Raw genomic sequence first — 16,331 nt, forward strand, 5'->3', positions numbered from 1 at the left:
CTTTCTAACTTTCTTTGGTGTTCGGTTTGGTTGCTGCACAGAAATATTTAAGTTATTTCATATCTCCGTTGGCATTCTTTGCTCTACTGTTTCAGTATAGCCTTGCTTTTAAATCATTTAGGATTGATCTTGAGAAAATTATTCCTCCCTCCAATTGTAAGTGGACATCTGCATTAAGCAACTATGGTTTTCTTTAATTGTTTACATTCTTCATCAGTCACTGCGTGGTAGAGATAACTTATTTGATGAAATGCAAGTGCATTTGTGAAACAGTTACTCCTTAAATTTACCCCAATTTTGCCTTCACTGTCATGAATTAACAGTGACAAGGAAGCTGTTAACAAAAGCAGCGAAATTGACTCTCATCTTAGTCTGATTTTGTGGACCGTGACCCAGTTTATGACTCATGCAGGCTATGAATGAGGGGAATTATTAAATAAATCACCGAGGAAGATCTCACAGTCACATGAGGGAGAGAGACTCTATCTGACCTTTGATATATAACATATCTTTAGAGTAAAAGGTACTTGATCAAAATGTTGGTGCACTGCATTACCTAATACAGCAGTGTATTTAGTGACAACAACACAGTAATCGAGGCAATTCATCAACTACATTTAGACAGAGCTGAGATAATGCTGCTTGAACTGAAACCTTTGATGAGTGCCTTGAGGCCTGGAGTCGATATGCATCATTTCTGATGGAAACCTGACGTCTTGGGATTAACCTAGTAGCTTGGCCTTCATGTACTTTGGATGGATTGCTGCAGCTTTGTATAAAATAAAATTAAGAAAATGCTTCCTTGTTTAAAAACTTGCATGTTTCATCGTCTCCTCATAAATGATCACTTCTAAGGAAGGCACAATGGCACAGTTGCTAACACAGCTGCCTCATGGCACCAAGGTCCCAGGTTCGATCCCGGGTCACTGTCCGTGTGGGGTTTGTACATTCTCCCTGTGTCTGCGTGGGTTTCGCCCCCACAACCCAAAGATGTGCAGGGTAGGTGGATTGGCCACACTAAATTACCCCTTAATTGGAAAAATAAATTTATATAAAACAATAAAATAAATAATCACTTCTCACCGCATTCGCAATTTTTAGGATTTACCTTCCAGTTTACCGTTCATCTACTAGTTAACGGTTGCATTTCGTTACTTTTACTGTTGATTAAAACTGAAGCAATTGAGTTGTTTTGCTTTTATACCTGGATTTGGAGATTTGGTGCTTGAATCAAAATAAATGTTATTCCTTTCCAATGCAAGAATGCTAAAGGCATGGACAGAAACTGAGATTCCTAGGTTAATAAATAATCATGCACTCAATTTGCCTTCTGTGACTTTGTACCAGCGAAAGCTGCCAATATCGCGGAAACTCAGGGCGATGGTAACTAAAATCAATTAAGCTAAATCTGAATCTTCAGAAATGAACAATCAACAAAAATACAATATTGGTAAATCCTGAAGGATATTTCCCTGGCACAATGAGTAAACGCAGCAAAACAGTAGTGAGGGGAACTGGGATCATTAAGAATTTCAGCAGAGTTCCATGAATGTTTAGCAATGGGAGACCAGGAGGCACAATATTTTTTCTTAATTTATTGGGATGGCTGGGATTTACCATCATTCCCTGGTTGTCCCATGAGCAGTTCATTGTGGGTCACCTTCTTGAAGAATATGAGGTAGGTGTTTCCCACAGTGCTGTTAGAGAAATAGGGAGTTCCAGAATTTTGACAGACAACAATGAAGCAGCGCTGATTTATATCTAATTCATGATGCCGTCTGACCCGGGAGTGATATTGTTCCCATGTACCTTATGCACTTGCCCTTTTGGTCCTGACTACAGATTGAAAAATATCAGGACCTGAAGTACATCAGACAAATGCCTCGATTGCACCAGGTTCTGCAGCACCTCATTTGCATTGGTTTAAGTTCAGAAGCAATATTTTTCCTCCATTTGAGTTTGTTGTTTCATTTTTGTTTTTGTCTTTGATAAAATTATAATAATTTTCACAGTTATTATTTTCCTCCTCACTTTAATCTACAGAATGAACACCGCTGGGAATGTACTATTCAATAACATTTTGGGAATAAGGTTTTAAGACCAGTCATGAGCTGCCTCTTCTTGTCCTGTGGTGTTCTTTGTGGTTCTAATCCGGGGATGGTTGGCGTAGTGTTCACAAAGACCACACTAGCTTTTATACTTAACAAAGCTAAAGATTTATTTACACTACTTAATTGGATTTGATGCTTACTCCTATATAATAAACAGTTGAAATAAACATACAATCTACACTCATCTACTACTTACCTTGACACTAATACAATAACTATGATCCGCTCTCACTCACACTATCTTTCCTGCAGTCTGTCTTCTAGCCTTCTCCTCAACCTCTCTCCCAGAAGGCTTAGCACTGATGCCTTATATAGGTCTGTGTCCAGCTCCCTCTACTGGTTTGTTTGGACATAACATTAACCCTTCAGTTCTGTACATTTATCATAATGTCACACATCCTTCAGAACCTGAGTACAGCGTTTGACCGTTTTGCCAGACCATTCCTCCTTCAAAGCCTCTCCACCAATGTGACTGTGACTGCTTTAATCTGATTCCATTTTTATCTATCGCATCATAGTCTGAGAATAACCTGCAATGCTTTCTCTTTCTGCTATGGCATAATTACCTCTGGAGTCCCCAAGGATCAGTCTTGGGTTGCTCCTAATTCTCAGCTACAATTTGCTCCTGGTTGGCATCATCCTGCCACAGTGTCAGTTTCTACATGCATTGACAACACCCGCCTTGACCTGTCTCTAAATTGGCAGACAATTTGCCTGACCTCCAGTATTGGATAAGCAGAAATTTCCTCCAGCTCAATATTGGGAAGAACAAAACCATTGGGCGTGAATTAACAAAATGAGAACATAATGAGCGCATTTACAGCAAATATCTACACATTTGGATGTATGCACGAGGTCTGAGCTTCTCCTGCTTCCCAATCTCATTCACTTCTCAGTCATGTGATCTGACATCATTATTACATTGGCAACATGTATGCTTCCGATGTTAACTCTTCCTCCACAGCTCCCAAGAGCCTCCGTCCCCTCTCGATGCTTGATTCTATGAACAGGCAATTAGTACTATTGAATGAGGGAACAACTTCCTTCTGACTAGGTTTATCCTTTGGGCTTCCTACATGGTGAATCTCCAGCCCACCACTGGGTGAACACACCAGCGACTGCAGGATGAGACCTTTAGATGGACGCGTATTCTGCAATTAAGGGCCTCCATTAGCATTGGGGCAGGAAGGCTTCCTGACCCAGACTATATTAAGGCAGTGAGAGGAAAGCGGTGGCGATTGTGTTAAAGATCCCCAGCGCCAGTATATACCAGTTGTTGCAAAGCGATTCTTTAATTAAGAGTTAGTGGCTGGCATTTTGTGGCCATCGCCATCAGTGGGATCTTCCATGCCCGACGACAGTGAACCCCCACCGCGGGCTCCCAGGCGGCAGAGGATGCAAACAATGGAAGCCCCACTGACAGCGTGGGATCAGAAAATCCCACCGCCGGCCAATGACAGGCCACCTCTGCCGCTGTGAAACACTCGTTGGGGGGGGCATGGAAAATTCCGTCCATTGTGTCTATAACATTGGAAGGTATTCTTACGTACTCCACGATGTTGAGATGCAAAGTCATGTACCAATACTTTCTTTTTGCTCCATGTTCCGTTACATCAGCAATCAATTAAACCCACCTTTGTTACAAAAGCTGAAAATGTCTTGGCTCAGCAACGCTGATGCTGTCTCTGCAGCGAACGATCTGGGTTTGGAACCAGTGTTCTGTGTAATAAAAGAAAAATCAATTAGTAGAGAGAGTGATGTAGGAAAGGGAATCAGTCAAAGGCTGATAGATTGAATTGAGCAATCAATAGGCAATGAAAATATGTTTTGTGCTGAGAGCAGTGTAATTGTTTCGAAACCTTTCCAAAGTGATTCTGCTTGGGAAAGTTGTGTTATCTGTAATCTTTATATAAAACTGTCAATATTTGTAATCTGGAGAGGGGGTGAAAATGGGAGCAGGATTTATTTTATGAGTAAAGATCTCTACACAGAGACTCACCTTGAGAATTAGTTTCAGCTACATTTCATAAAACTGCCCAGAGTTGTTACTTTCTTAATAAAGGTGACATTTCTGTAGACAAAATATGTTTGGTTTGGTGTGACTTTTCTTTGTCTTGAGATTCTAGAATAACAAAGCAAAAGAGAATTTCATTGCATTGTTGGCTGTTTTGTAGCCTTTGCAGAAGGAAACAAGGTAACACTGCTGAGCAATGTCTTGACGGATAGGCGAGTGATACTCATACTGGTGTTCCATGCAGTTGAGATACATGAGGTGGGCTTTTAAGTTTCGCCCACCCTGGGTGGATTGACCATGATAAAAAAATTGTCTTATAGTCCAGGATGTGCAGGTTAGGTTATGGGATAGGATGGGGTGGGTGAGAGAGCGGACCTGGGTTGAGGGCTCTTTCGGAGAGTCACTGCAGAACCGGTGGGCCAAATGGCCCCCTTCTGCACGGGAGGGATTTTATGATTCCCATTTATCTCACACACCTAACTTTGTAAAAATTCATTGATGGGATGTGGGCGTTTCTGGCTAGGTCAGCATTTATGCCCATCAACAGTTGTCATTCAGGCAGTGATGGTGAGCTGCCTTCTTGAAACCCTGCAGATCCTGAGGTGTAGATCCACTCACAGTGCTGTTGGGAAGGAAGTTTCAGGGTTTGGGCTCAATGAGAGTGAAGAATTAGTAATATATTTCCAAGTCAGGATGGTAAATGACTTGGAGAAGAACCTCCAGGTGGTGGTGTTCCTAGGTATCGGCTGCTCTTGTCCTTCTAGATGGTAGTGGCCATGGGTTTGGAAGTTAATGCCTAAGGAACATTGGTGAATTCCTGCAGTGCATCTTGTAGATGGTACACACGGCTGACACTGTTCGTTGGCGGTGGAGGGGAATGTTTCTGAAAGGGGAAGCAATCAAGTGGGCTGCTTAATAATAATCTTTTATTGTCACAAGTAGGCTTACATTGCAATGAAGTTACTGTAAAAAGCCCCTAGTTGCCACACTCTGGTGTCTGTTGGGATACACAGAGGGAGAATTTAGAAAACCCAATTTAGATTTACCTAACAGCACGTCTTTTGGGATTAGTGGGAGGAAACCGGAGCACCCAGAGGAAACTCACGCATACACGGGGAGAACGTGCAGACTATACACAGACAGTGACCCAGCGGGGAATCGAACCTGAGACCCTGGCGCTGTGAAGCCAAAATGCTAACCACTGTGCTACTGTGCTGCCCTATGGTGTCAATCTTCTTCAATGTTGTTGGAGCTGCACTCATCCAGGCAACTGGAGAGCATTCCATTACACTCCTGACATGTGCCTTGTAGATGGTGGACAGGCTTTGGGGAGTCAGGGGATGAGGTACTTGCCATAGGATTCCTAGCATTTGACCTGCTCTGGTAGCCACAGTATTTATATGCCAGTCCAGTTCTGTTTCTGGTCAATGGTAACTCCCGGGATGTTGATAGCAGGGTATTATGGAATTGAATGTCAAGGGACAATGGTTAGATCCTCTCTTGTTGGAGGTAGTAATTGTATGGCACTTGTGTGGCACAAATGTTACTTGGCACTTTCAGCCTAAACCTGGATATTGTCCAAATTTTGCTGCATTTGGACATGGACTACTTTACTTTCTGAAGAATCTGGCCAAAATACAGGGTAAAAGTGGTTCATATGAACAAGGAGCAGGAGGAGTAGGCCATTCAGCCCCTCGAGCCTATTCCGCCATTTAATAAGATTATGACTAATCTGATGGTATCTTCAAATTTACTTCCCTCCTATCTCCAATAACCTATCATCCCCTTGTTAATCGAGTATCTATCCATCTCGCCCTTATAAATGTTCAAAAACTCTGCCTCCACCGCCATTTCAGGGAGAGAGCTTGTTTAACTAAATGTAGATCCCAGTGTTCTTCTGGTGCAGTTCTCAAACTGAGACTTTCAATGGGCCCAGAAACATTTACTGAGCAGGCGTGGGCTTGTGGGTTTGTGGCCTCCGTAGCTGGAGGCAGGCTTGGTTTCAGACGGGAGGCAGAAGCGGACTGCAGTCATCAAGACGTGCTTGATAGATGAATTGGGCATTCTGAATTCTCCCTCGGTGTACCCGAACAACGCTATGGAGTGTGGAGACTAGGGGCTTTTCACAGTAACTTCAATGTAAGCCTACTTGTGACAATAAAGATTATTATTATAAATGCGCGGTGTAAAGTGGGTAGCCTGTAGTAGGGAACATGGAGGAGTACTAAGAGCAGTAGGAAACTCACTATTTTATCTCTAAATAAATACTGGCATGTAAGTGCCTGTTTTCTTCAAAGCATTATTAAAACATTCTTTAAATTCAACACTTCCATATCATTAGCATCAGAATTTAGATAGGGGGTGGGGGGGGGGGGGGGGGGGGGAGATTATGATTATTAATCCGTTAGAAAAGAGATTCCACAACCAAAAAGTTTTGTCTATTATTTGAAAATACTTCATTTTTCTTAAAGGAATCATTTATGTTCGCAGCATTTTGGAATGTGCAGACATCTCGGATGTACCTCCTTTGTTCATTCCGCACAGGTGCCGCTGTCCTTCCCAGTGTTTACCTGCCCTCAAACAGCAGGCGCCTGTGCAGTTTCCTGTTTTCAACAGATGCTGTGACCTTAATGCCCTCAAACACTTGTCAGACTGCCTCGCTTCCTCTTGGCCCAGGAGACAAGACAGATGACGCTGTCCTGGTCAGATTCCTCTTGTTCACTAATCCTGTCACATTTCTCTGTCTCCTCCTGTCAGCTGAAACCACCATCCGGATAAAGTTTGTATTTAATGGTGATTGTTTACACCGAGGTCTAAGGTGAATGAAAGAACTCGATGTTCTTCACTCAATTGCACTTATTTAATACTGAAAGTGATTTGTTCTACACTTACCTATGCGTGATTGTGGAGTGTCTATTTAAAGCTGCAGTGTGCAACGTCTTTGTTTTTCACTTCAGGCATGCCGATTCGCTTTTTTAAAAGAGAGCTTTTATTTTCTAATGATGCCTGTCATGTCTTGGTGATGACTGATTGCGCTGAATTCGAGAAAGCATAAATTGACATTGGGATTCAGAGATTCGAAGTTACAGGGAAGAACTTGCACTGCATTTGTACAAGTAAGCAAATCAATTGTGAAGAAATAAGCTTGTTCCTCATTCAGCTTTCTGAAATATGTTCCCCGCACCAAGTGATGGCCTGCGCATTCAGACCAGCTTGAGCATTGGTCTATAAATAAAATAAAACTGTGCTTTATTATTTATAAATGTAATATTTTCAAAACACTTTTTTTCTTGAAAGTGCCCATCATTTTATGCCAAAAATAAGTATAAGAGGGATTGCAAAGAAATGAGCCATGCTAGTTTTAAATTGCATCCTTTATCAGTAGAACAGTGCATCAAGTAAACTGCCTGTGACAGAGACAAATATAATTCAGGAGATTTATTTGTTTACTTTGCGATCTTTTCATTGTTTTTGTCCTCCTCCCCATCTCTCTGGAAGGTGTTAGCTTTTAGCTGAGGTAGCGTTTCAGTGCGTGGCCGATGTGGTCATCATGCTGTAGAGATGCCGGCGTTGGACTGGGGTGAGCACAGTAAGAAGTCTTACAACAGCAGGTTAAAGCCCAACAGGTTTGTTTCAAACACTAGCTTTCGGAGCACTGCTCCTTCCTCAGGTGAATGAATGTGGTCATCATTCACAAGTTAGCTATGACAATGACCACAGGTAGATTCTTCAATCAATGTTAACGGGCGTCAGTAAGTAACCTCGTCAAGCCCAATGGGCGGCATGGTAGCACAGTGGTTAGCACTGTCACTTCACAGCGCCAGGGTCCCAGGTTCCATTCCCGCTTGGGTCACTGGCTGTGCGGGTTTCCTCTGGATGCTCTGGCTTCCTCCCACAAGTCCCGAATGACGTACTTGTTAGATGAATTGGACATTCTGAATTCTCCCTCTGTGTACCCAAACAGGCACCGGAATATGGTGACTGGGGGTTTTCACGATAACTTCATTGCAGTGTGAATGTAACAATAGTAATTGTGTGAATTGTGACAATAGTGAAGTGGTGGCAGAAAGAGGCTGCCAAATCTTGTGCCAGAACTTGCATGGATTTGCAATGCTCAAAGCATCTCGCGAGATTTAACGGAATCTTGCGCGATGCTGCCACCAGGATCCCACCCTCGACTAGCCGTGATCCAAGTCAGCATATATGAATGAGCCTAATAATATGCGTTCACCGGATTCTCGCCATGCCTGGGAGACCTCATGAGGGCGTTGTTTAGTATTGGTCCACACAAACCAAGTTATAATGGCACCTGGCGACGTCACCCAGGCCATTAGAGACCCCTAGGTGGTCGAGGACAGGGGAGGGTGGCATTCTCACTTGCACATTGGCACTGTCAGCCTGGCACCCTGGCAATGCCACACAGACACCCTGGCATTGCCACTCTTACATCTGGCAGTGCCAGGTTGTCAGGGGCACTCGTATGGTGCCAGTCTGACTATACCAATGTGCCCAGGTGCCAGGTTGGCACTGCCAAAGGTTGGGCCCGGGGGGGCCTTACCGAGCGGAGGGGGTGAGGGGATGTTACCAGAGGCCTCCCCAAGGTTGGTAGGATAAATAACGGGGAGGGGGTCTGAAAGGAGGGGAGAGACGAGGGCAGCTCACCAGCAGGAAATGGCTCAAATGCAGCCTCGGCGGAGAGAGGCCAAAAATGTGCAGCCACAGCGAAACACCCCATTAAAGACGCCCAAAACCGGACATACAACTTTTTTGGTTGACTTACATCTAATGCCACAGCCAACCTTAATTGTGTCCTCACGCTGACTCCACAAACACCCCAAATTCTTTGAGCAGGCAATTAGCAAGTAGTGATCAGTAACAGGAACTCTGATCAATTCCTCTTGTTGTTGAATGTTAACATGGGTATCTCTGGGTGGGATTTTCCGGGCGCCCCTGCGGCAGAGGAGGGGGGCCACCATTGGCTAATGGTGGGATCTTCTGATCCTATTGCTGTCAATGGGGGCTCCTATCCATGCATCTGCAAGAAACTCGCAGCAGGACTTTGCCAGAAGATGCCACTGCCAAGCACAGCGGAAGGTTATGCCTTGACTACAAAAGACTGACACTCCAGTCTAAAAGCAATGGAGTGCTGCACTGTTAGAGATTTCATCAGCTGCATAACAGGTTAAACTAAAGTGATGTTTACCTTTCTCGGGTAGATGCAAAAGATCCCATGCTATTGTTCTGAAGCCATGATGTGGAGATGCCGGCGTTGGACTGGGGTGAGCACAGTAAGAAGTCTTACAACACCAGGTTAAAGTCCAACAGGTTTGTTTCAAACACGAGCTTTCGGAGGTCAGCTCCTTCCTCAGGTGAATGGAGACGTATGTTCCAGAAACATTTATATAGACAAAGTCAGAGATGCTGGACAATGCTTGGAATGCGAGCATTTGCAGGTAATCAAATCATTACAGATCCAGGGAGAGGGATAATCACAGGTTAAAGAGGTGTGAATTGTCTCAAGCCAGAACAGTTGGTCGGATTTTGCAAGTCCAGGCCAGATGGTGGGGGGTGGATGTAATGCGACATGAATCCAAGATCCCTGTTGAGGCCGCACTCATGCGTGCGGAACTTAGCTATAAGTTTTTGCTCGGCAATTCTGCGTTGTCGCATGTGACATGTACTCGTGCGACTCGACCAATGTAGTCTACCTTATACGCTGCAGGAAAGGATGTCCCGAAGCGTGGTACATTGGCGAGACCATGCAGACACTGCGACAATGAATGAACGGGCATCGTGCGACAATCACCAGGCAGGAATGTTCCCTTCCAGTCGGAGAACACTTCAGCAGTCAAGGGCATTCAGCTTCTGATCTCCGGGTAAGTGTTCTCCAAGGCGGTCTTCAGCACATGCGACAACGCAGAATTGCCGAGCAAAAACTTATAGCTAAGTTCCGCACGCATGAGTGCGGCCTCAACAGGGATCTTGGATTCATGTCGCATTACATCCACCCCCCACCATCTGGCCTGGACTTGCAAAATCCTACCAACTGTTCTGGCTTGAGACAATTCACACCTCTTTAACCTGGGATTATCCCTCTCCCTGGATCTGTAATGATTTGATTACCCACATTCCAAGCATTGTCCAGCATCTCTGACTTTGTCTATATAAATGTTTCTGGAACATACCTCTCCATTCACCTGAGGAAGGAGCTGCGCTCCGAAAGCTCGTGTTTGAAACAAACCTGTTGGACTTTAACCTGGCGTTGTAAGACTTCTTACATTGTTCTGAAGAACAGCAGGGGGAGGTCTCTCCGGTTTCCTGGCTAATATTTATCCCTCACTCAACATCACCAAAACAGATAACTTGATCAGCATCGCATTACTATTTGTGGGATTGTACTGTGGGAGATTGGCTGCTGTATGCCCTACTTTACAAGAGTGACTAGACATCAATAGCACTTTAGGTGCCCTGAGGTTGTGAAAGGTGCTATATGAATACTCCACTGGCTGACACCGAAATTGGGAAATGCAATTGGGCGGAGAATTTGGCCAAAATAGCGGTGGGTGCCGATTTGACGCCAAATCGTAATTCTCCATCACCTTGACAGCGGATCAATGCGTTCCGGAACGCAAATACAGTACACAACATTTACATATCATTAGCGGGCCTGACCTGGTATTCTCCGGGGCCTCTGCGATTTTTCTCCTCCAATGGGCTGAGTTCCCGACGGCGAGGTTGACTTATGTTTTTTAAAATCGTGAAACCGGCATTGTGGCTGCTGAGGGAGAGAGAAGGGGTACAGAACATGTCTAACATCGGCATCGTTTGCTGACATTTGTGCCACTGGCTGGGGGGCTTCTGCCAGTGCTGGGGGAAGTAGCGGGGGTGCCCAGGAGGTGGGCTGTGGGGTCGGGGTGGATGGGCACGGAACACCATTACCACAGCCGGCAAGGCAGCCATGCAGATGCGCACTGACAGCCCACTGTTAACATAGGACCACGGGTCATATGGATGTTCCCACAGCCACCCCCCTGGGTGACCTCTGGCCTCAACCGACCCATCAGCTGTATGGGCATGTTCCAGCACAACCAGTGCCATCGTGTTGGCTGGGATGAATGTGTGTGGGGCGTGTAATGTGTGTATGCGGCTGCAGCTTGTCAGCCTCCCAAGTGTCGTTCATGGACCCGGCAAATCCTGCACCGTTTTTCATTGGAACTGATTGTGTTGCACACTGCACACGGTGCTAGCCCCTCCACAGTTGCTGAATTGGTCCAGATTCGGTGCCAGTTTTGCTATTGTGAAAATCCACGAATCCTGTCCCAGCGTCATCACTTAGTCTCAGGAACGGAGAATACAGCCCTTTATAATGTTGTCCATTTTTCTTGACCCAGCCTTGCGTGTTCCCTTCTCCAGCTGTGTCCTTCCTGAGGTCGGGTGACCAAGCACCAGGATTGGATCTGGAATCTTCCTCGTTATAATGCGCCAACTACTCATTGAGTAAAGTTGCTGATAGTTTTGTTATATTTGTCTTGAGTTGTTTCCCAGGTTAGGCTGGGGAGGAGGCAGGGTGTGGTGAGTGGGAGGGGAGGGGGTGTGGCGGAGGGGGCGGGGGGTTGTGGGCAGTGGCAGTCAGAGAGTTTGTATCTGTTTTGTGAGCTGGCTATAAGCTATCCCCGGTGACATTACACTCATACATATCATTGCAGTCTGTCAAAGAGCAGGGACTGCACGTTAATGCCTGCAGTTCTCTCGGTTGGTGGCTGACCTGAAATGAATTCTTTGCAGAAATCGTCCGACATTGTGCATCATTCCTCTCCGTGGGGATGGAGTGGCGAGTCAGTTCAGGCTGGCCTCCTGCATCTGCTAGCAGCTGGTTGATGAAGACAGGGCATGAAACAACGTGACCAGAAAATAGGGGCCAAAATAACTTTTCACCCATTGGATGATAAATTTATTCCTCTCATTTTATTTTCAACAAACAATGAACAGGGGCGAGCGATGGTGACTGGAAATAATGTTTGGCCTGGGGCAGTTTTGGGGTGGGGGGAGGTGGGACTGCATAATATGCGCAACAAAAGGTCAGATAACCAGAGAAGGAAGCTGTAACTCAGTGAGAAAAGATCAAGTGTAACATTGATAAAAAGAACAATGTTGCCAACATTTAGGAATTTATGATTTTGCCAATGTTCCCTCAGTACTGCACTGAAGATTCAGCCTGGATTCTGTACTCACGTCTCTGAACTGGGACGTAAACCCCCAGCATTCTGGTTCAGTCAACTTGCTGTCAGTGGGCCACAGCTGACATCAAGGCAAAATAGCCTGGCAAGGGAATAGAGTACTCAAATCTTGTCAGGAAATATAACAAACCTCTATATATTTATGGGCAGGTTGATAAGTAAATGAAATAGTAAAATCCTGTTAGTAACTGTGGTGCTGTTGTGTTACAGCTCACTCAGGGAGTGCCAGTTGCTGTGGCAACATAGGCCAGAATTCTCTGGCGATTGGCATTCTCTGTCCACACCGGCAGTGCACCCATGCCTGTGGGTTCCCCAGTGACATGGGGTGGCTTCAATGGCAAATCCCTTTGGCAAGCGGAGGAGGGTGGGGGTGGGGGGTAGTATCCTGCCGCCAGCCAACAGCACACTGTCGAGAAACCCGTGGATGTGGGACCAGAGAATCCAGCTCAAACTTCTCGACGTAGTTTGGAGCTATGGATAGTGATGGTAACATTCTTTCCATCTCATGGCTGACCAGGAATCTCTCCCATTCTGACTGTCTGATGTTGGGGCTGGAAGAATTCACAGACTGATACTCAACCTGTTGGGCCAGGTTGTGAATGACCTATCTTCACCATGAAGTTCTGATGTAGTGAGAACTGTAAGTTTTAAAAGAGGTGTTTTGATAAATTAGACTTATTCTAATGTGGTTGTGCACAGCCTCGCACTGGAACCCAAATACCCTTTTACATTGTTTGAGTTCGACAGAGATATAATCATCAGGCAAAGACTCAAGGTGCGATCTAGCCCAAAAAAAATCAGAGACTGTTCTGGATGGGGTTAGCGGGGTTGTTCCTGAGACTTGTACTGCTGGGAACGACCCCACTATCTAATTGTACTATATTGCTCTTTCGATCCCCAGCGGGGAATGACCCCACCCGAGGCAGCACTTAGCGTCATTTTCTACACTGAGGAGCTCTGACACAGAGCTCTTCACTGCAGCAAGAGATCGGGTTGCTATTTTTAACTGGCACCACAATCTCTTGACCCCCCTCCCGACGTGACCCCCCCCAAAAAAACCCTAACTCACCTGCTGGTGGGTCCTTGAACAACCACCACCCCCCAGACCCCACAACAGGCAATTCTGGATTTGATGATGTGTAATGAGGCAGACTTGATTAGGGAACTTAAGGTGAGGGAACTCTTAGGGAGCATAGTGACCACAATATGATAGAATGTACCCTGCAGTTTGAGAGGGAGAAGCTGGAATCAGATGTGACGGTATTACAATTAAATAAGGGTAACTAAAGACATGACGGAGGAGCTGTCAGAGTTGATTGGAAAAGGAGCCTAGCAGGGAAGACAGTGGAACAGCAATGGCAGGCATTTTTGGGGGTTATTCGGGAGGCACAACAGAAATTCATCTCAAGGAGGAGGAACCATGCTAAGGGGAGGACAAGGCATCCATGGCTGACAAGGGAAGTCAAGGACAGCATAAAAGCTAAAGAAAAAACATACAAAGTGGCGAGGATTAGTGGGAAACATAGGATTGGGAAGCCTTTAAAAGTGAGCAGAGAGGGCAGCATGGTGGAACAGTGGTTAGCACTGCGGCCTCACAGCGCCAAGGTCCCAGGTTTGATCCTGGCTCTGGATCACTGTCCATATGGAGTTTGCACATTCTCCCCATGTCTGCATGGGTTTCGCCCCCACAACCCAAAGATGTGCAGACTAGGTGGATTGGCCATGCTAAATTGCCCCTCAATTGAAAAAAATGAATTGGGTACTCTAAAAATTTTTTAAAATGAGCAGAGGAAAACTAAAAAAGCAATAACTGTGAGAATATGAAGTATGAGTGCAGCTAGCTAGTAATATAAAGGAAGATACAAAGAGTTTTTTGCAGTATATAAAAGGTAAGAGAGAAGCAAAAATAGATATTGGACCACTACAAAATGTGGCTGGAGAAGTAATAATAGGAAACGAAGAAATGGCAGACAAACCGAAATAGTTACTTTGCATCAGTCTTCATGGTGGAAGACACCAGTGGGATTCCAGAGCTCCAGGAGAACCAGGGGGCAGAGGTGAGTGCAGTGACCATTACTAAGGAGAAGGTTCTGGGGAAACTGAAAGGTCTGAAGGTGGATAAGTCACCTGGACCGGATGGACTACACCCCAGGATTCTAAAGGAGATAGCTGAGGAGATTGTGGAGGCATTGGTGTTTATCTTTCAGGAATCACTGGAGGCAGGAAGAGTCCCAGAGGACTGGAAAGTGGCTAATGTAACACCCCTGTTTAAGAAGGGAGTGAGGCAGAAGACAAGAAATTATAGGCCAGTTAGCCTGACTTTGGTCATTGGTAAGATTTTAGAGTCCATTATTAAAGATGAAATCGTGGAGTACTTGGAAGTGCATGATAAAGTAGGACTGAGTCAGTACAGCTTCGTCAAGCTGAGGTCATGTCTGACAAATCTGTTAGAGTTCTTTAAAGAAGTAACAAGGAATTTAGACAAAGGAGAACCAGTGGATGTGATTTATTTAAGTTAAGAGCCCATGGTGTTAAGGGTAAGATCCTGGCATGGATAGAGGATTGGCTGACTGGCAGAAGGCAGAGAATGGGGATAAAGGGGTCTTTTTCAGGATGGCAGCCGGTGACTAGTGGTGTGCCTCAGGGGTCTGTGCTGGGACCATAACTTTTCACAATATACATTAATGATCTGGAAGAAGGTATTGAAGGCACTATTGCTAAGTTTGCAAATAATATAAAGATCTGTAGAGGGGCAGGTAGTATTGAGGAAGCAGGCGGGTTGCAGAAGGACTTGGACAGGCTAGGAGAGTGGGCAAAGAAGTGGCAGATGTAATACAATGTGGAAAAATGTGAGGTTACGCACTTTGGAAGGAGAAATGGAGGCATAGACTATTTTCTAAATGGGGAGATGCTTAGGAAATTAGAAGCACAAAGGGACTTGGGAGTCCTAGTTCACGATTCTCTTGAGGCTAATGGGTAGATTCAATCGGCAGTTAGGAAGGCAAATGCAATGTTAGCATTCATGTTGACGGAGCCAGAATACAAGACCAGGGATGTACTTCTGAAGCTGTATAAGGCTCTGGTCAGACCCCATTTGGAGTACTGTGAGCAGTTTTGGACCCCGTATGTAAGGAAGGATGTGCTGACCTTGGAAAGGGCCAGAGGAGGTTCATAGGAATGATCCCTTGAATGAACAGCTTGTCGTATGAGGAACGGTTGAGGACTGTACTCGTTGGAGTTTAGAAGGATGAGGGGGGATCTTATTGAAACTTACAAGATACTGCAAGGCCTGGATAGCGTGGACATGGAAAGGATGTTTCCACTTGTAGGAAAAACTAGAAGCAGAGGACACAACCTCAGACTAAAGGGACGATCCTTTAAAACAGAGATAAGGAGGAATTTCTTCAGCCAGAGGGTAGTGAATCTGTGGAACTCTTTGCCGCAGAAGTCTGTGGAGGCCAAATCACTGAGTGTCTTTAAGACAGAGATAGATACGTTCTTGATTAATAAGGGAGTCAGGGGTTATGGGGAGAAGGGAGGAGAATGGGGATGAGAAAATATCAGCCATGATTGAATGGCGGAGCAGACCCAATTTTGTGGCCTAATTTTGCTCCTATGTCCTAAAAGTCTTATGGTAATGTGGTTGATTGTTAACTGCCCTCTGAAATGGCCCAGCAAGCCACTGGGTTGTACCAAACTGCTAGAACTGCGGGTGTACCCGCACTAAATGGACCGTGGGGGTTCAAGAAGGTGACTCACTGCAACCTCTAATTTCAAGGGTAGTTAAGGATGGGCAACAATGTTGACCTTGCCAGTGAACCCTCCATCCCATGAAAACATTTTTAAAGGGTACGGGGCTGGAGCAGTTGGTGCAGAACAAGAGCGTGGAGAGCAGTGGCGAACTGACAACGATGCAAGGTCAAGAAAGGGTGTGGCGCTGGGACAAGTAAGAAACAAGAGACGGTCCGA

General features: G+C 45.3%; 1 protein-coding gene across 3 annotated transcripts in view; it reads left to right on the plus strand.

Moving 5' to 3' along the window:
* The window catches only part of LOC119966005 (parkin coregulated gene protein homolog), a 433,653-nt gene that overhangs the window by 61,861 nt on the left and 355,461 nt on the right, over positions 1-16,331 (plus strand). The window contains exons 1-2 of one of the 3 annotated variants that reach the window (XM_038797139.1): positions 6,806-6,943; positions 7,083-7,241. The exons of the other annotated variants lie outside the window; for them this stretch is intronic. The gene's annotated coding sequence lies outside the window, so the exon portion shown is untranslated. Of the gene's footprint in view, positions 1-6,805; positions 6,944-7,082; positions 7,242-16,331 lie in introns of those variants that run through there. 3 annotated transcript variants of the gene reach the window in all.

Source organism: Scyliorhinus canicula, chromosome 1, assembly GCF_902713615.1.
Source record: "Scyliorhinus canicula chromosome 1, sScyCan1.1, whole genome shotgun sequence".
NCBI classification, from domain to species: Eukaryota; Metazoa; Chordata; class Chondrichthyes; order Carcharhiniformes; family Scyliorhinidae; genus Scyliorhinus; species Scyliorhinus canicula.